The sequence below is a fragment of the Panthera onca genome, chromosome A2 (genome assembly GCF_046562875.1).
Source record: "Panthera onca isolate mPanOnc1 chromosome A2, mPanOnc1 haplotype 2, whole genome shotgun sequence".
Taxonomy (NCBI): domain Eukaryota; kingdom Metazoa; phylum Chordata; class Mammalia; order Carnivora; family Felidae; genus Panthera; species Panthera onca.
Window position 1 is genome coordinate 44,296,278 of NC_138340.1, and position 20,526 is coordinate 44,316,803.

Genomic DNA, 20,526 nt, shown 5'->3' on the forward strand with positions numbered 1-20,526 from the left:
AAGCCTGGGTCTTTTATGAGTAATTCATGTAACATCATAATTCATAACAGCAGCCGCAAGTTCCCACTTTGGCATCTCTGATACTAATAAGTCTTTTCTACATAGGTCTTTCTGGAGGCTCTGTTATCTAGTAAGGAGCTAAAGCTTAGCTTTTGGGGCTTAGCCTGCAAACTTGTTACCTCCAAATATAAGAGTCTTGGTGTTACTATCCTTAGACCTAATATTTCTCCAGGGTGCCTTCAAGAGCCTGAAAATAAAAGTCTCTGATGTAGCTCAGATCCGGCATTGTTAATTGAGTTGCACCCCAGGCCCAATGATCTTCTAATACTCTTTCATATGTAGCCATTGACCACTAAACTTTTACTCACTTTCTGTTAGAAACAAGGCATTGTAGGAGGCCTATTATCAGGTATAAAGACCATTCCATGACCTTAACTTGGAAGTAGAAGAGGGGGCCATGTTTATGGGACTGAAAAAAAACTCTGGGGGGTAAGTGCTACAAATTTGATTATGAGAATAATAAAGATTGAAAGCCCAGCTCTAGAGGTATTGAATCAGAGTCTCTAGGGATGAATTTTAGGAAGCTATATTTTGAATATACTCCTCATGTGATTCTGATGTTCAGCCAGTTTTAGGAACTAGAGCATGTTCTGAAGAACACTAATTCTTCAAGATATAAATAGATTCCCTTTAAAATTTTTTCTTAGGAAATTTTTTTTCCTTAGGAAAATGAGCTTAGGAAGTTCTGGATTTTTAAACAGGTTTTTTTTTTTTTTTTTTTTTTTTTTTTTTTTTACATTAGTACATCTCAGAATCTTTATGTGCTTTGTGAATACATGTTTTTGAAATTTATTTGAGTAATGTTGTAGGCTGTTTGGGTTACTTTATCAGAGTACCATAGATGAAGTGCCTTGTAAACAACAGAAATTTATTCCTTATGGTTCTGAAGGCTGGAAAATCCAGGATCAAATTGCTGCCATATACAGTGTGTGATGAGAACCTACTTCCTTGTTCATGAGCAACCAGCACTGTAAACTCTGAGTCTTTTTTTTTTAAACAGTTTTTTCTAATGTTTATTTATATTTGAGAGAGAGACAGAGACAGGGACAGAGAGAGAGAGAGCAAGTGCACACACAAGCAGAGGAGGGGCAGAGAGAGAGGGAGACACAGAATCTGAGGCAGGCTCCAGGCTCCTAGCTGTCAGCCCAGAGCCCTATGGCTTAAATTCACCAGCCCTGAGATAATGACCTGAAGTTGGATGGTTAATCAGTTGAGCCACCCAGGCACCCTTGGGATCTTTTTAAAATAAAGACCCTAATCCTATTCGGGAGCGCTCTGCCTTCATGGCCAAACGCCTCTCAGAGGCCCAACTTTCATTTACCATCACATGGGGGATAAGGTTTCGATGTAAGAATTTTGGCAAACTTGCAGTGTCCGGTGACAGTCCCTGTCTCCTAAACATCTAATGGTTGTGGCTATCAGCCCTGGCAGCTCATTAAAATCATTTGATTTAGTTGCTGTAGAATAAAGGTGGGTTCTGGGTAATGGAATTTTTTAAAAGCTTCCCAGATGATTTTCATTAAATGCAGCAAGTTTTAAGACCAAAGACAGAGTGAAATATTCTTTGGAATATCCTTTAGGAAATTTTGTCCTACTGTGTGTTTCATATCATCCAGTTTTTTTTAAATGTTTCACATGTGTGGGGTGGCTTTACTTAATTTACATATATATGTACATAAACATACACACTAGTGTATATGTATATATCTATAAATACATAAATTATGCTATAGTTTCCAGGTAGTTTTTCAAATACCTTTATTTTCCTGATTATAATAGAAACTTCTTTTTAGGAAGAAATATGCCCAGTTATTGGAAATACTCTCTGAGAAAAAAAAAAAGAAAAAAAATCTATATATCTAAATATATATATCCACAATATATCTATATCTATCTATATATATCTAGATATGTACATGTAAAACATGTAGAGATTATATATCTATGGGTTGTCTAAGTAAATTCTAATCATAATGAGTAGCATTAATCGAATACTTAGCAATGTACTGGCAAGTTGCTAAATTCTTTTATTATCATTGAAACTTACCATCCTATGAGCTAGGTATTGTGATGAGAAAACTAAGAGATTGAATAACTTGATTCAGGTCATACAACTAGTAAATATCAGTACTGACGTCAGATCCCTAGTATGCCTGTCTGTGACCTAAAGCTTTAAACCAGTTTGAAATCCTGGCTGAAGAAGAGATTTTTATGTTTAATAATCGGTATATGGCTAAAAGACATCAGTATGTACACGCTTTCAGACCTATATTTTATTGGAGGATGGTAAGTCTTCATAAATTATAAGGGTGTGGGAAGGTATTTCACATGTTGAGAACCATATGAAAATAGGGTTTCAAACAGAGATTGGCATATGCAGGTAAACAGAATTTTTGTAGTTACAGTAAATTGATAATTTGTGTAGGTAAATGATATATTATTCTGAATGTGTTTGAATACTCAAAATTCAATGTATAAATATTTTTCATCAGTATAGGCTTTTAGGTATTGCTAAGCTTCTGGAAAATACTGTGTTTGACAGATTTTGTTACTCTGGCCACAAATTTAAACAAAGGGAACAAATGATTTGACTATTGGCAATAAAACTTAGTGGATTTATGTATGGGTTCAATTGCATGCTTATTAGTCACTCAGAAAATGATGTTTCATTTTAAAAACACTTACCTTCATATGTTGCGATGATATAACAAGTTTTCAGTTTTTTGTCTTTCATTTTGCCAGAGAAAATAAATTGGGTAAATGTAAATGACTGTACAGTGTTTTTAATAAAGTATAATGGCTAATCTTATGCATCAACTTGGTTAGTTAGACTACAGTCCATATATTTGGTCTAACATGTCTGGGTGATGCTATGACATTTTTTTAGGTGATAGTAACATTTAAATCAGGAGACTTTGAATAAAGGAGATCCATAATGTGGATAGGCTTCATGCATTCAGTTGAAGGCTCTAAGTAACACTGACCTCCCCCAAGGAAGACGGAGAGTTCTTCCAACAGACTGCTTTCAGACTCAAGCTGCAACACCAACTCTTCCCCACGTCTTCTGCCTATAGGTCTCCTGCCTACTCTGCAAATTTTGTACTTGATAGCTTCCATGATCATGTCAGCCATTTCCTTCCTTCCTTCCTTCCTTCCTTCCTTCCTTCCTTCCTTCCTTTCTTCTTCCTTTTTTTCATGTTTATTTTTGGGAGAGGGAGACACAGAATCCGAAGCAGGTTCCTGGCTCAGAGCTGTCAGCCCAGAGCCCGACGCGCGGCTCAAACTCATTAACCACGAGATCATGACCTAAGCCAAAGTCAGCCAGCCGCTTACCTGACTGAGCCACCCAGGTGCCCCTTTGTAAGCCATTTTCTTAAAATAAATCTACTTGCCATCATATGTTTGAAGTATGAGGAGCAACAGATGACACCAAATTCTTCCATCTCCTACATTGGTGATATTTTCACATGTATTGGGCAATTTCATAAATGCCATATAGAGTAAATAAGATCATAGAAAGTTCAAAATAGAATTTGTTGCTCCCTATGATTTTGTGGCATTATAGGTTTTCAGATGCAGCTTTGGTCTTCTTGTCAAAGTGGGATAATTTGGAAAAATGTGAGTGGACTATTCTTCTACAGTTCACTTCTTTCATCCATGGAACCTATCATAATGAGTACTTCTAAGTACTAGGGCAACAGTAGGTCCTGTAAGTATAAAAGAAAAATGCCAGAAATGGACCCTGGCTTCATGGAGCTTTGACTCTAGTAGGGAAGAGTATAAAAAAAGTTAATTAATACTTACATTAAAAACAAAAACTGAAATAGGTGTTGTGAAGGAGATGAGGATGCTACAATGGAGAGTAATGTAGGAAGGATCTACATTAGATGGCGTAGTGAATATGAATTTTGAAGCTGAAACTTGAGAATATGCTAATCCTACAAATAATTAGAGAGCAAAGTTCCAGACAGTAGGCAAGGAAGAGGCTGATTCATAACTTGATTTGTTATTATATGTAAATGATCAAATTGTGGTTGGTCAAGAAAACCTTAGACTAAGCTGAGTGAAGGTGGATGTTGGGAGTGAAGGTCGTGAATAGAAGGTTGTAGGAAATGTAACAATGGTAAAATGAAGTTAATTTAGGTGGACTCAAGTTTAAGAGTATTATAGAGAAAACCTTGATTTCACACTGGACTAGTTTTTAAATATGTTGAGCTTTCATACCCTGTAAATCATACATGAAGCATCTACATAATAAATAGCTTTTTTTGTTTGTTCTTTTTTACTATGACTGTCATGCATATAGATTACTATCTAAGGCTGGATTGTTTTTTTGTTTTTGTGTTTTCTTTTTTAGTATGACTATGAATGTCATGAACATAGATTACTATGTAAGGCTGGCTCGTGGATGCTTGTCTAGATCTTAAATCTTAGAATGTCATATTATTGATTCGGAGGCTATCTCAATATCTGAAGTGTCTTGAAACTCTAGGCTTACCAACTTACTGAATTTAAAAATATGATTGTCTCTTGTGTTGTCTTTTTTCCTTTCCTCTTCTTTTCTTTCCACCCCTTCCCTTCTTTTGCCTGCTTGCTTGCTTTCTTTCTTTCATTAATTAATTAATTAATTCATTCATTCTCAAGTCACTATCAAAGGCTAGGAAGTCATTACAGCCCTGAGTATCATTTTCACTCAACTCAAAGAAGTTATATGGCTGTACCTCTTTGTCCTCCAGTCCTGTAGAATTGTAAAATAGGTTACTGTAGAACTTGTGCTATACAAGAAGCTTCTCACTGAAGAATTAAAGCAAATGTCAAACCTGTAACTTGGCAGAGATTCCATTTCATAGTTTGAAGAATTTAATGTATTGTCTACACTGTTGAAGAGTTAAGGTAATTATCCATATTATTAAAAAGAAAAAATCTGGTACTGATGTAAAAGTAGGGTCTGGGACCTTGATTGATTTGGACTGGCTATTAATGTTGTTTAATTTCCCTGGATAATGTCTGAACTTTCCATTTCAGTTTGCCTTTATAACCCTTTGTATTTTTTTCTTAATTATTTTCCTGTAAAGGTTATGTGTCTGTGAGTGTGCATTTTAATAGTATGAAAGGGTATCTGGTCAAAACTAAACTTCCTTTCTGTCATCTTGTGCTAGCTGTTTCTCTGGAGTCACTGTTATTATTATTTGTTTAACTTTCCAGAGATGTTTACTTTTTATGAGCACATGTATGTTACTTCATTAATTAAAAGGCAATATAAAAATTTAAATAATGTATACATTATACACACACACACGTGTGTATATATATATACACACACACACACACACACATACATATATATATAAACAATGAATGGAATACCTTTCTTCACATGAAGGTGAATTTTAGATATCAGTACCCATCGGTCTATATACATAGCTATTTTTTGCTTGCCAATGACTACTTGGAATATTTATTTCCTTGTACCAAAGTTATAGTACTGGAACCCTGTCCATTGTCATTTATGTTCTTGACAGGCCTTTGTTACTATAAACATTAGTTTTGTAGATATATGTGAATATAACTGTAGAATACATTCTTGAAGGAGGAATTGGAATTTCGCAGTCTAAAAGTAGTACATTTTGCATTTTTGACACTTATAGTTATTTCCAGATTGCCCTCCAAAGAAATGATCACAATTTACATTTTCCTAACAATGTCTTCATAACTTTTGAATTGATTTAGTATTCCCTCAGTGATTAGCAGAAGTTCATTCCATAATCTGTCAACATTAGTGATTTTCACAAAGCCTTATAAGTGATCACATACCTATGCAGAGCAGCTTATATTAGGCATTCTCGTACAAGGTCATGGTTGACTTTTGTGACATAGCTACACCTGCTTCCATGAGTATTTCCCCTTTTATTTTACATCATTGCAAGTGAGCTTTCAGAATCACATACATGTACTGATCTTTACGTGTTAAAGAGGTCCTTGGTGACCAATATCCAGGCAGTTTTAAATGGTGCTTTGTCTAAAGGGTCCCTTTCTTTCTTTTTTTTTTTTTTTTTAATTTTAATGTTTATTTATGACAGGGAGGGAGGGAGGGGCAGAAAGAGAGGGAGACACAGAAACCGGAAGTAGGCTCCAGGCTCTGAACTGTCAATGCAGAGCCTGATGCAGAGCTCAAACTCATGAACCATGAGATCATGACCTGAGCTGAAGTCTGATGCTTAACTGACTGAGCCACCCACGTGCCCCTAAAGGGTCCCTTTCTTTGATTGATCCAGCTACTGTGCCATTACTCTTAGAGGGATGCTCAGATACGTCTTCTTGTCCTGAATCCAGCAGTACTGTGTCCCCTCATACCACCCATGACCTGTTTTTGAAATGACATCTCACAAGATTTATTGAGATGTTGCAGTTTTCTAGCACTACAATGACTGTAATTAGTCGCTGACATATGATGATTTATTGCTGGAGGTTTCCTTAGAAATTTACTTTGTGTGTTGGGGCTAAGAGATGAGTGTTGGAGTTTCAGATTTACGATTCTTGTCCTGCACCACTTAACACATCAAAGCTACATTTGGGATCACCAGGCAACTTGACACCATCTTGACTCGGTCTCCCAAGTAAAAATGAAATGTACAGCAATTAAGAGTGCTGAAGAAGGTACATGACTAGATTAATTCTTCTTGATTAGGCCCTGGTGAGTTTGTAAATAGATAAACAGATAAAAATACTTTAAGTTGTGGGCTAGTCAAAGCCAAGAACCCAGGAAGATTTCTAACAATTCCACAAAGACAAAGAAGCCAGAAGCCAGAACCTTAGACTATAAAGCATGCAGAGCAAGAGGAATCTCCCTGTGGCAAGGCTTGCACATAGAATGCAGATTAGAGGGAAATGACTTAAAATAGTTCAGCAACATATTCAGTCTAAGAGTTTGCCAAAAAAGTCAGGTTAAATGTCCAGCCCAATGAAACATTTTGGAGAGGTGAGGTAGTAAGGGACAGGAGAAGGGATTATCCAAAAAGTATGAACAGTGTGGTAGTGAGAAAATGTCAATGTCAGCTTGCATTCACACTAGTTTTCTCAACCCCATTAACCATGTCATTAAAATCATCTTGGAATGTTGTTAAAATGGGGCATTTTTAGGTAACAGTGGCTTGGTAAATAGAGGATTCTTTTCTCTTTGAAGTCACCCTTTTCTCAAAGCCATTGTCTGCATAGATTTCTATTAAGACTTCTAGGTCCCTGAGTTTCTTTGTTGTTAGTGTGTGTGTGTGTGTGTGTGTGTGTGTGTGTGTGTGTGTGTTTTAATTTTCAAACTCCCACCATGTTTAGGATTTCTTTCCTGATGGATATATTTGGCATTGGTTGTCACTGTGTTGTATCAGAAACCCTTCCTGTAGTGTTATCTTATTATGACTTACTAAGACCTGTTGTCTTATTGACTCTGGAGTTGTGAATATAGCCATTGGCAGGTCTGAGTATTAAGCAATTCACTGACTTTTTTTTTTTTTTTAATAAATAAATGCCCCGCAGGGGCACCTGGGTTGCTCAATCTATTAAGCATCCCACTTTGGCTCAGATATTGATTTCATGGTTTGTGGGTTTGAGCCCCACATCAGGGTCTGTGCTGATAGCTGAGAGCCTGGAGCCTGCTCCGGATTCTGTCTCTCTCTCTCTGCCCCTGCCCTGCTCGTGCTGTCTCAAAAATAAGTGAATATTAAAAAAATAAATGCCCTGTTGCTTGATTTTTTTCTTATTAAAAAAAATTTTTTTTTAAATTTTAATTCTGAGACAGAGAGCATGAGTCGGGGAGGGGCAGAGAGAGAGGGAGACAAAGAATCCCAAGCAGGCTTCAGGCTCTGAGCTGTCAGCACAGAGCCTGATGTGGGACTCAAACTCATAAACTGTAAGATTATGACCTGAGCTGAAGTTGGACACTTAACTGACTGAGCCACCCAGGTGACCCCTGATTTTTTTCTACTTTTTATTTTTTTAATTAAATTTTTAAAGTAGGCTTCACATCCAGTGTGGAGCCCAATGTGGGACTTGAACTGAGGGCTCTGACTGAGCCATGCAGGCACTCCAAAAATTCACTGTCTTTATGGAGTGTCCACCAATGCATATTTTTGCATGGTTTTGCTTTTGATTTTTTAAGGAGCTCACTGATTTCTATCTAATTAGAACCCTCAGGCTCTTATGAGCCAAAATGGAAAAAAAATATAATTGACTGTGTTTTTCCTTTGTGTTCCCAAAGGATGACACTTTTCAATGTGTTACACAGTCCTTAATATTAAAATGCTTAGTAAATGTATGAGTGAATTCTACTTTTGGTTTCTTTATCTGACACCTTTTCTTGTACTTTCTGGGCAGTAAGAAGTAGAGATCTGGGTTTCTAGTAGATTTATGCTTTATAATTAAGAAATATTGATTTAATAATTTTTTTTGTCCTTTGGGCTTTGTTTAATCATTAACTAATAAGATTTACTGTGAACCTTGAAGTTCTATAGTCCTATACTTGATGGTGTTAGCTCCTTAGCACATAATTGTTTTGAATGGAATGATAATTAGGTTAATTAGATATACAAAACTAAGTGCTGTGTATGAAAAGATTGAGGGGAGGAGGAGAGACTGTAACTTTAAACATGGTTGAAAACTCATCAAGTAATGGCTTTCTTAATTTTAGATGTGCTTTGCTCTCCTTTGGTTGCAAGCAGTGGAGACTTATTTAAGTTCTATTAAGTAAGGGGAATTTATTGGAAGGTGAAATACAGAAATAAAGAAGAGAGAAATATCTTCCACATAGAAGGTTTGGATGTGAGTTTTGTGAAAGGTACACAACTGTATTGTACATGGACCTCAGCCAGCAGAAGGCAGTTCAGGACTAGAAGGTTATATGCGATTTTTTGACATTGACCTCATTAGGAGCATTAATAGTTGAAGGATCCTTATTCCACTGTTGTACACTGAATAAGATTTACCCATTCATTCTGTCTTGCTCATCTTTCTTATCTGTGGTTTTTTTTCCGTCTTTCCTAGTGAATTATCTGCTTTTTTTTAAATTTTTAAAAATATTTATTTATTTTTGAAAGAGAGACAGTGTAAGCAGGGGAGGGACAGAGAGGGAAGGAGACATAAAATCCGAAGTAGGGCCCAGGCTCTGTGCTGTCTGCACAGAGCCCGATGTGGGGCTGAAACTCATGGACCATGAGATCATGACCTGAGCCAAAGTTGGATGCTTAACCGACTGAGCCATCCCAGGTACCCCTACCTGCTTTTTTTTTTTTTCATGGAAAGACTGGATCACCCCAGTTCTGGGAGCAGTGCCTTTGCTATGGGCTATCTGGTAGACTACTACCCTATGATCACCTACCCTTTACCAGGTGTCCACCACAGTCCTGTGTGGCTGAGGGTATGGCTTCATGTTCTGAGATAACGGATCAGAGAAGTCTCAGAAGTGTCTTCCTGGGGAATCCTTGAGAACCTAGTGGATGCCTTTTCCTCTTTTGTTTCTTTGTTTCTTTGTTTCTGTCTTTTCTGTATCTCTTTATCGCTGTCTCTCTTTCTCTCTCATCTCTGTCTACCCCCCCCTCTTTTTTTTTCTTAAGAACTCAGTTGAAAGAACTCAATATTTGATCAAATTAAATGGAGTGAAAGAGAGAGATGTTATATGATCCTAATATAGTGGGAAATTCAGGATACCTTAACTATGTAATACTCAATAATCCTTTGAGAACAAGTACATGATTGAAACCAGTCTGTTTCCTCTATTCACTTTTTTTAATTGATAGAAATCAAGAACATTCCTAAAATATCAAAGAAGTTGAATGACAGATAATTTGAGCCTCTTAACTTTTTATTCTCATGCCAAGAGCTCAAAACTCCACCAATTATAGAAGGATCAGAATGTATATTGGAAATATATGCTATGCTCAGTTCAGCTCCTCAGTGCCAACAATTCTTGCACCTATGAGAGATGCTAGAGGTTTGGGCTAAATGGAGATACATTCATCATTGTTGTAGAACTCTGCCAGTGCTTAAAAGGTGCTACAGGGAACTATAACTCATGCACTGAATTAAAAGATTGTAAGCTCCACTGGTATAGCCAAAAGCAAGCTCAAAGTTGAGTGGCATCAGATCATGAGTAGAAAATTACTTGACACTGAATTTTGTTCTGCCTCTGAATGCCATTCTTTCAAGCAGGGCAGGGAAAAGTTGAAGTTTATGCCATTAAAAGATGTTTATTTCTATACCCCCTATTTTTTGTTCAAATTGAAAGCTTTTGCAGAGTGTGTTTCAATGAAACCGTTCAAAGAAAGTGACATGTTACTACATGGGAAGACAAAGATAAAGTCTGTTTGGTAACGATTATACAGTCAGGGCTTTATCTACTTGCCGATAATTTGTGGCTTATTTTTAATCATCTGCCTGTTCCTTTCCTCATTGTTCCATTACCTGCTGATTACAACCCTGAGCCAATCAGTCATCATTGAGTACTTGGTAAATTCTATTTTTTTAAATTGGCTAAAAGAAAATACATATTTCAAAATGGACATATTGATAGTAGCTAATACTTATTGAATACTTATTATGTGGCACATTGAATATTTTAAGTTTAATGTTCACAGAAACCTCACGATGTCAAGAACTATTGTTACTACTGTTTGACTAATGAGTGGATTGATGCTTAGACCAAGTTAGCTAACTTGTCAAGGTCTCAGATGGTGAGTGACATATTCAGGACTTGGACCTTGGAAAACTGGGTCAATTTTCATCCAGTGTGGACATGATCACACTCTGAGGACTGCGTACTACACTACTTTTATCTCCCAAACAAGCATATATCATGAGGAGGTCAGTTTGGCAAGGGACAGCCTCCCAAACCATGAAGAATTTAGGATGGTTAGTTCATAGTGATGGAGACTCAGGGATTGTCATCAAAGGATTAGAGTAGAAGCCTTCACATATACAAAAGACTTTCAAGTGGAAGATCTGTTTTGCATCTGCACAGAGATAAGAACCAAGACATATTAAAGGAACCACAGGGAGGCAACTTAGTGGAATCGTCTTAAAATAAATAGATTGTTTCAACATGTAGTGAGATATCACTAGAAATATTCAAAAATAGGCTAGATTTTGGTTTTATAGGTATCCTAAATTGATGGATTGATTATGATGTATTATTGAGAAACATTATCCAAAATACACCGTATGGTACATTCAGGAAGTACAAACCATAATTTTCTAAGGATAAATATTTGAGAAATGCTTTTCTTGTCAATTCATAATATATATTAGAACATTAAAGGCCAATAAATTATTCAGGAAAACAAAATAAAAGAATTTCTCAATTTATCCCTGAATTTCTCAAGATTTTAAATTTATTATTATTTTAAAATAGAATAGAACTCTTCTTGTGGTACTTGCTCATGCAACCTTGTTCTCAAATACTCATCTAAACCTACCCAAAACAGTATTCTTTGGGTATGGATGCAGAGACCTTCTTTGGGTATTGGATGTAGCTATTTGTAATGAGAAACAAAAGAACTTCTGGTTTCCTTGGGGGATTTATGAGAAGAAATCAGTAGTTTTGAACAGTTTAGGGATGGATAAAGAAAGTTATTTTAGATATGCCATTTTGCATTCCCTTATATTCTCAGAAATAAGTGTAGATGGCTTTAAATTTCCTTTAGCACACATGTAAAGAAGAACATGTTTCTGGACTTTGATTTTAATTTCTTATAACGGGTCTTATTTTCCCTAGGTATGTTTCTACTTGCTTAAAAACAGATGCTCTCTGAAAAATTCATGAAAACTGAAAATATACTGGAGACTTTGGAGAGAAGCTCTTCACCCTGTTATTAGGTTGTTTTTAATGAATGGTCTTTTGCATCATCTGCTTGGCACTTAACTACATGACCTTGAACACACTTCCTGGCTTTCGTAAGACTCATTTTATTCATTTACCTACTTACTTAACCAGATTGTACATAAAATGACATAGCACATATGAGAGTTTGTATGAACAGATAGATCCTTTCAAACAAATTTATATTGGTGATTTCATGAAAGAATATTGCAGCTTGGCAGATAGACCTGTTTTCCAAAATGAAGGTTTTTTTCACAACTAGCATTACATGTAAATTTTACCTGTTATCATTTGCCTGCTCCCCAAAACCATTTACGCTGTGAATTAAAATACACCTTAAACCTGGGGTGAGTGGGTGGGGGATGGGTGAAAGAGGTGTTGGGGATTAAAGATCACACTTCTCATCATGAGCCCTGAGTAATGTATGGAATTGTTGAGTTACTGTATTGTACACCTGAAACGAATATAACATTGTATGTTAATTGTACTGGAATTAGAATTTTAAAAAGTTAAAAAATAAGATATATCTTAAGAATTTTTAAAAAGGATCTAAAAAACTACAGTGGAAAAATGATAGAGTACATCACAACTTATTGTCAGAAGTAATAAGGCTCTCCATATGCCCTTCTGGTTTGAATTGTTAAATGAAAATTCAGGTGTGTAAATTTAAAGATCAAATTGGCTTTATGTAGCAATTCATGATTTGGGCGGCATCCCATATAGTAATTGAAAGGAACTCTGCAGAGTTGTAGAAAAGGAAAGGTTTTTGAAAGCAGAAAAGGGATGGGGAGAGGAAATTATTAGCAAAGAATGCACTGTTTAGGCAAGGCTACCCTCCTAAGGGGAATGGAAGGGTCTGCCCTGTGGAATACCTCACTTATGCTGAACAGGTAATTCCGTTAAAGGTTACATTCCTGAAACTGCAGTTACGTTAGATATTTTTAAGTCTCGCTTTGTTGATAGGTGGTTTAACACAAGTGAATGTATTTTTGGCCTGCTTTCTCCTTTTTAACAAGTTAACAATTTTTATTTTTGTCATATGAGGATTTGTACATGTTTATCCTCAGCTTGACATTTTAATTTTGGAAATAGAGCCTCCCCATCTTTCGTATGAAGTTAAAATGTAGCCCTAGAGAAAAGATGCTGCAGTGGCTTAGTCTTTTATTCTGGAGCTCAGAACCATTGAGAGCCACATCTGACAGTATAGGCAAAAGTAGCATTTCCAGGTTGGGATTATAATTCAAATCTCTCATTTTTTCCAATTCTTTATGAGTAAGAGGATATGATATGACTGAACAGCAAGCCCGTGAGAAACCTACAAATGTGGAACCAATGGTATTTAATTCAGGTAATAAAATATAATTCTTAAACACACACTAAATTAAAAAGCCAGAAGATGCAGTTCTAATTACGTGCCTTAACTGGAAGTAGGATATTTGTGGAGTAGCTTATTCAATTATATGTAAATTTGTTCCTTCAGCACAATTTGCCTATAGAAGCAGTATTCAGTATAAAATGTTTGTTCGTTTTGAAATTGGCTTCTAGTATAACTTGTGGATGTTGATATAGAGTTGCATTTTGTAGGATCATTCACAGCTCTCCATAGCCACTCGTCTCAGTGCATGCAGTTTTTATTTTAGATTCCTTTTTTTTTTTTAGTATTTATTTTGAGAGAGAGAGTGCAAGCACATGAGTGGAGGAGGAGCAGAGAGAGAGAGAGAGAGAGAGAGAGAGAGAGAGAGAGAATCCCAAGCAGGCTCCATGCTGTTAGCACAGAGCCCACGATGGAGCTCCATTTCATGAACGCTGAGATCATGAGCTGAGCCAAAATCAAGAGTCAGATGCTCAACCTACTGAGCCACCCAGGTGCCCCTAAATTTCTTGAATAATAATAGTTAATACGTCTGTACTCTTTTATTTGAAACCCTTGGGGTCAAGAGTGGTTTAGAATTGTACCTTTTAGAAAGGGTAATATGCTACCTGTGCTATGTGCCAGGTGCCATTCCAGTAGGGTTTTGGGCTACACCCAAGCATACTGATGCTTCTGCAGTGAAAGCAGAATAGTCACTTGACTGAGGTGAAGATCGCGAGGAGCTCCATTTCACTCGGGTCAGGTTTTGTTGTCAGTGGGTTTGGTTTTCACAGCTTTTTAGATAGAATTGCAAATAAGTAATTATGGACCTGTAATATTAAATGTCTTAGCTAACAATTATTGAGGAGCTTACAAGCCAGACATTGTGCTATACTCGTATCATCTCATGTAATCTTGGCATTTCTTTGAAGATACTGTTAATTTTGTTTTATGGATGAGGAACAACTTGATAGAATTTAAGTTATTTGCCTACGGATACATACACCTAGTTAGGAAGTGGCAGAATCCTATTTAAACTGAACTAAGATCCCAGAGCTGGTGATCACAATGACTACAGTGTCCTTCCTATTCCCACCATTACATACCTAGTGTAATCTCACCTGTGAGCCATAAACTCTGGCTTAAATCTGTACAAAGGGAATTTATGGCAAAGGCATCACGTAGCCAGACTACCAGCCCCAGGGGATGACAAGGGTAAGGGATGGGTTTCATTAGCAACAATTAGTTGGCATTCTTTCTAGGACATTGCCACTAGAAAAAATGTGCTTCAAACACTGCTGTCCTTTTGCCACTGTGCTTACGATTCATATGTGGAAGAGAGAGGAGATAGTTGAGCATGTGCTCCCCTTAGCTATGGCAGAGCACAACATCTGGAATCCAGTGTGGGTGGAGCAGTGTTTCTGAGGAAAAATTGATGGCTGTTAGCAAAAGGTGTGATTAATGTGGGATAGGAGGCTGCCCTGAAAAATGTCCACCCTATGGACAATTAATTGTAGGTGAAATTAACATTTGGATGAAAGCTTAATTCATCTTTTTAAGTGTAATCCATTTTAACATTGTGATCTGACTGGTATGGGCTGAATATTGAATTTGGAATCTGACTACTTGGAATCCTGTCCCATTTTGGATAATTTCTAGGACACAGGTCATAGATTTATAATCAGAGAGCCTATTTCTTGTTTGTATTTTGAAACACTATCTCCCTAGTTACCCATTAGGCATTGTGTTAGCTAAGATGGCCCAAAGAGCCTCTGGAAATTTCTACCCTGTGTAGTTACCTCCCACACTGAATCTGCACTGGCTTTGTGCAATCAGTAGGTGCAGTGGAAGTGATGCTGCGACGTCTGTGACCATGTCTCAAGGAGTCTTGCAGCATCCACTTATTTTATGGCATGTTTACTTTGGGGAAAGCCACTGCCATGTTAGAAGTCTGATGAATAATATGCTGTGAGGAAGCTCAAGCTAGCCATGTGGAGAAAGTGACTTGTGGTCAAACAAGTACTGTTCCAGCTGTCCCAACTGATGGGCCAGACACATGAATTACCTTGGGCACCCCTGCCCAGCCAACCCATCAGATAATTTCAGTCTTAAGTGCCATCTGACTGTAATTGCATGGAAGACCCCAAGGGATAGCTGCCCAGCTGAGCCCATTTACAGAAATTTGAGAAATAATAATTCATGGTAATAAGTCATAGAGTTTCTGGGTGGTTTGTTATCCAACAGTAGATATTCAGAATCAGGTTTGTTATGAAGAAGAAGGGAGATAATGTGTTAAACTCTTCAAATGAAGGTGAGCAGCTGTTTTATTATAATTGTTTTCACAATCCTGAAACCAAGGCCTTTCTCCCTAATATCCTCAGAGGTTTCATTATAATTTGCCATTGTGATGAGGATAGTGATCATTCTGTATTCCCTGGACAAGTATAGAGAGTGAATATTTGTGGTTGGCTTGCGGCCAAGTTGGTCATTCTTTTTCCTTACTGGAGGAGTTTTAAAAATTCTATCTTTTCTTTATTCATATTTATTTTTTTCATAATAAGTGGATTTCCTACAATAACAGATCTTTATTGTTATGATAATTAGTATATGTAAAACATCTGATGGATCCTTCTTCTGGACAATACAGGGCTCATTTCTCTGTTTTTATAGACTATTTGTCTAGGAAACTATAGGGAAAATAAGATGTGTTGGATTTTGAAAAAGTGGCAGCAAGAGTCATAGAATAGTTGCCTGAGCAGCTTTCCAGCAATTGGAAAGGCTGCTAGAGTGAATGTCAAAGAGAAATTGGTTTTTTGGTGGTGTTACATGCAAGCAGATAATGAAATAAAGAAGAAAGAAGTAGGAGGTACACAGAGGGGAAGAAATGAAGGATTTGATATTGGAACACCAGAACAATCTGTAGTAGTTTGAAAGGGAGGAGTTGGAAGAGAGAGAGGAGCAAGTAAGGGTTGGTTGGGACATCATCACCTAATGGGCGCGTTCCCTCCTATCTGATTGATTCTAGCTTTATTTAGTTTTTTTTCTTTCTGGAAAAAGAAAAAAGGTGACCTGGATTGTTTTCTTTTTGCTGTAGTTGTTTGCAGTCAAAGGGCATTTTCTGCAAAGTCTGTTTTTCCTGGTATTCTTGTGTCATTGTCTCATCAAATATAGAGTCTCCGCACATACAGTGATTGTTGCTAGTAGAGCGGACTAGAAGAAGATAACACTGTTTTGCAAAGAGTAAGTTACACATTCCAATGTTGATCTCTTCTCAGAAGAGAATAACTCAGAGTTTCCCCATAGCTTTTTAAAAAGCCTCTGATTTCTGTATATTCCTTAACTGTACAAAGGTTTTTATTTCAAGGAAAATTTTACATATTGAACTTAGAATCTGAATACTTGGATTCTTATCTCAGTTTGGACAGTTTCTAGGTCTCAGATCATAAACCTAGAATCAAAGAGCCTATTTCTTATTTGTAATCTGAAACAATTACATTGTTTACATTATCCTTAATATTTACTGATTCTCTATAGAGTTAAAATGGACAAATGAAAGCCTTTGGGGATGAGAAATTTATATTCTAATATAGCAAAGTAAATATATGTGTACTGCAGCTTGAATTGTTAGATAATTTTAGGAAATTACTTGTATGCCTGAGTTCATGAATTATTCAATTTAGGGTTACTTTCCTTTTCACATTTATCACTGGCTAGGTCCTTTAACAATCTTTTGATTTATTAAAAGTCACTTTTCAGAATTAGATTTAAAACCTTATTATTTTCTTATGATTTTCTTATGAAAATTGAGTATGTGTCTTATAAAGCTTGTATTTCTTTTCTATGACTTTGCCTATGCTTTGGTTATGAATGATAATTCTTTAAGAACTGATGAGATTAAAAAAAATTGACCTCATCTGATGCAGTAGCCTACAGAAGTAAAAGAACATTTTATGATCTTTCTTCACTTACTGGAAAGACAGTTGAGTTGGGGCATGCCCATCCTGACTTCCATTAGGAGGCAGAATACTTGTTTGTGTCCAGAGGTGTTCGGTCTCCTGGTGGTCATTTGCCTCTCAATCCTTGATGCAGTTTTAGGAAAGTATGCTTTTACAGGGAAATGTATCAGAATCAGCTATGAAACTTTTTATTAATAGAGATTCCCTGGCCCCACAACCAGGTTTATGAAATGAAAAAAAAAAAAAAAAAAAAATCTCCTGGGCCTCACAGGTGATTTGAATTCATCCACAGTCTGGGTCAGAAAACTACAGACAGGACAGCAGGTTGGTGGATGATAGAATCTAGTCTGAAGCATAGGAAAGCTATAAGAAGAGAACATGGAGGCATCCTTAATTTTTTTTTTTAATGGTATGATTTGATATTTATTTTATTTTTTTTTAATATATGAAATTTATTGTCAAATTGGTTTCCATATGACACCCAGCGCTCATCCCAAAAGGTGCCCTCCTCAATACCCATCACCCACTCTCCCCTCCCTCCCACCCCCCATCAACCCTCAGTTTGTTCTCAGTTTTTAACAGTCTCTTATGCTTTGGCTCTCTCCCACTCTAACCTCTTTTTTTTTTTTTTTTCCTTCCCCTCCCCCATGGGTTTCTGTTAAGTTTCTCAGGATCCACATAAGAGTGAAACCATATGGTATCTGTCTTTCTCTGTATGGCTTATTTCACTTAGCATCACACTCTCCAGTTCCATCCACGTTGCTACAAAAGGCCGTATTTCATTTTTTCTCATTGCCACGTAGTACTCCATTGTGTATACAAACCACAATTTCTTTATCCATTCATCAGTTGATGGACATTTAGGCTCTTTCCATCATTTGGCTATTGTTGAGAGTGCTGCTATAAACATTGGGGTACAAGTGCCCCTATGCATCAGTACTCCTGTATCACGTGGGTAAATTCCTAGCAGTGCTATTGCTGGGTCATAGGGTAGGTCTATTTTTAATTTTCTGAGGAACCTCCACACTGCTTTCCAGAGCGGCTGCACCAATTTGCATTCCCACCAACAGTGCAAGAGGGTTCCTGTTTCTCCACATCCTCTCCAGCATCTATAGTCTCCTGATTTGTTCATTTTGGCCACTCTGACTGGGGTGAGGTGATATCTGAGTGTGGTTTTGATTTGTATTTCCCTGATAAGGAGCGACGTTGAACATCTTTTCATGTGCCTGTTGGCCATTCGGATGTCTTCTTTAGAGAAGTGTAAAAATATGGAACGCTTCACGAATTTGCGTGTCATCCTTGCGCAGGGGCCATGCTAATCTTCTCTGTATCATTCCAATTTTAGTATATGTGCTGCCGAAGCGAGCACGAGGCATCCTTAAGAAACACTTGGGTATTGTGATCTTTGACATAATAACTGATAAAACCTTCTGATATTTCTAAGACATATTTGTGTCCTCAGTTGTCCTGATGGTGCCTCTAGTTAACTTCTAGCACAGAGGGTCTCAGCCCAGTGGGGCAGTTTTGCCCAGTGAGGCAGTGTTGTCTCCAGGGGATATTTAGCAATGTCTGGAGACATTTTAGTTATCCTAACTATGGGGATGCTATTGGCATCTAATGAGTAGAGGCCAGGGATGCTGCTAAACACACTATAATGATCAAGAGAGTTCCTGTATTAGTCCAAAATGTCAACAGTGCCAAGGTTGAGGAACTCTAATCTAGTGAAGAACACTGAAATCCTTAAATAAAAGTATTGTGGGCTCCAGCATTGAAAACGTGGTTACGGACCAGGCAGAAGAACATTTGGATGGCCTGTGTGGACCTTGAGGAAGCTGGATGAGATAAGGAGAAAGGGAAGGCATGAAAATAGGCTGAAGGCTAGAGACAGGAGGAGGAAGGATTCTAATGCATATTAAGATTTTAGAAAGGGGCATATTCTTTGGAATATGATTTCCTCACAAAGTGTCAGATAAAATAAAAAATATAATACATCTTATAGTCTGAAAAAAAAAAGGTGTATTTAATATCAGCTTTAAGATAGTAAATCTTTTCTATCCTATACACTCTAATGATAATTTTGAACCTTGAAAACCAGAAACAAAAGAGAATGGTAGCATAAGTGAGTCAGAGAGAATATAATGGTAAATTAACATTCTGGGGTTGTTGTCACCAGAAGGAAGCATTCAAGTAAGAATTGATAATTGATCAATTGATTATCAGTTGATCGGTTGATAATTGATGTCTCTCTAGGGCTAGTAATGGGGCGATAGTGTTGGCAGAACTTTTTGCGGGGAGAGGTGGAGCTGGTCATTGCAGATGAAAGAGTAGTATGCGAACCATGTGATTTAAAATGCACTGTTTATTGTCCTTATAACTGCATCTCTAATTGCCTTATCTCTGTCCATTGTTCAGAGTGGATGGGGTTATCTTAAGTATGGGAAATGGTTCCTGGCTTCTTGTAACTTATGTCTAATTGGAGAGAAGAGGCTACTGCTGTGAAACAGCAGTAACCCATTGAAGTTCATAGTCCTTCACTCTTGTGATAAATACCTACTAAATTTCTCTTGGGGGATGTGCTGTCCCCCAATGAGTAGAGGCCAGAGATACTGCTGTCCATATTTGGTTTGTTTGGTCTGAGAGCTCTTGACCTCATCCCTGGCTTTAGGGTTGAGTTTGTGTTGTAGGCAGTATCTCAGAGACATTTGGCCATAATTCTCATTGAGGTATTGATCCATGATCTCAGGTAATCCATTGAGGTCTGGTGATGCTTGATGGTAATTATAAGACTTTGCTTTCTTTACTTCTATATTTTGAGGTGTGAGGATGTAATCTCAAGTTCTTGGCTATTATCTCACCATCCTGAAGGGAAGTACTGACTGAAAATGTACTCAATTCAAAGGAGAAAGGAGCTTGGGAGACATAATATAGTTTGTGTTTATAGATGAAGCTGTACCTGAAGCCACTTGAGTCACAGAATTTACTTATGTAAACAATTACATTTTCATTTTGATTTTACCAGATTGTGTTGTATTATGATGACTTTTTGATGACTGAAAAAATTACTAAACATACACTGATATAGGAGAAACTGTACAAGAAAGGGATATTATTGCCAAGTAATAACTCAAGACTAGTTTTTCATACTCTATTTAGTCTTTTTGAACATATTTATAATTTTCTCCTTTTTTTAGATGTTTGTGTTTTAGTGAATTTAACAAAATGCACAGTTTCTCTCTGTTAATGTTTTATTTAAGGCCCTTTTTAATATTTTTAGAGAATTATATTTCAGAAGTGAT

At 37.0% G+C, this 20,526-nt stretch overlaps 1 protein-coding gene and 1 non-coding gene across 4 annotated transcripts in view; one reads left to right on the plus strand and one right to left on the minus strand.

Annotated features, from left to right (window-relative positions):
* CNTN4 (contactin 4) overlaps nt 1-20,526 on the plus strand; it is an 898,074-nt gene that overhangs the window by 15,778 nt on the left and 861,770 nt on the right. The gene's annotated exons all lie outside the window — the stretch shown is intronic.
* Nucleotides 18,493-18,599, minus strand: LOC132675934 (U6 spliceosomal RNA). The gene has a single exon (XR_013554394.2). It is a non-coding gene; the product is annotated as a U6 spliceosomal RNA (small nuclear RNA).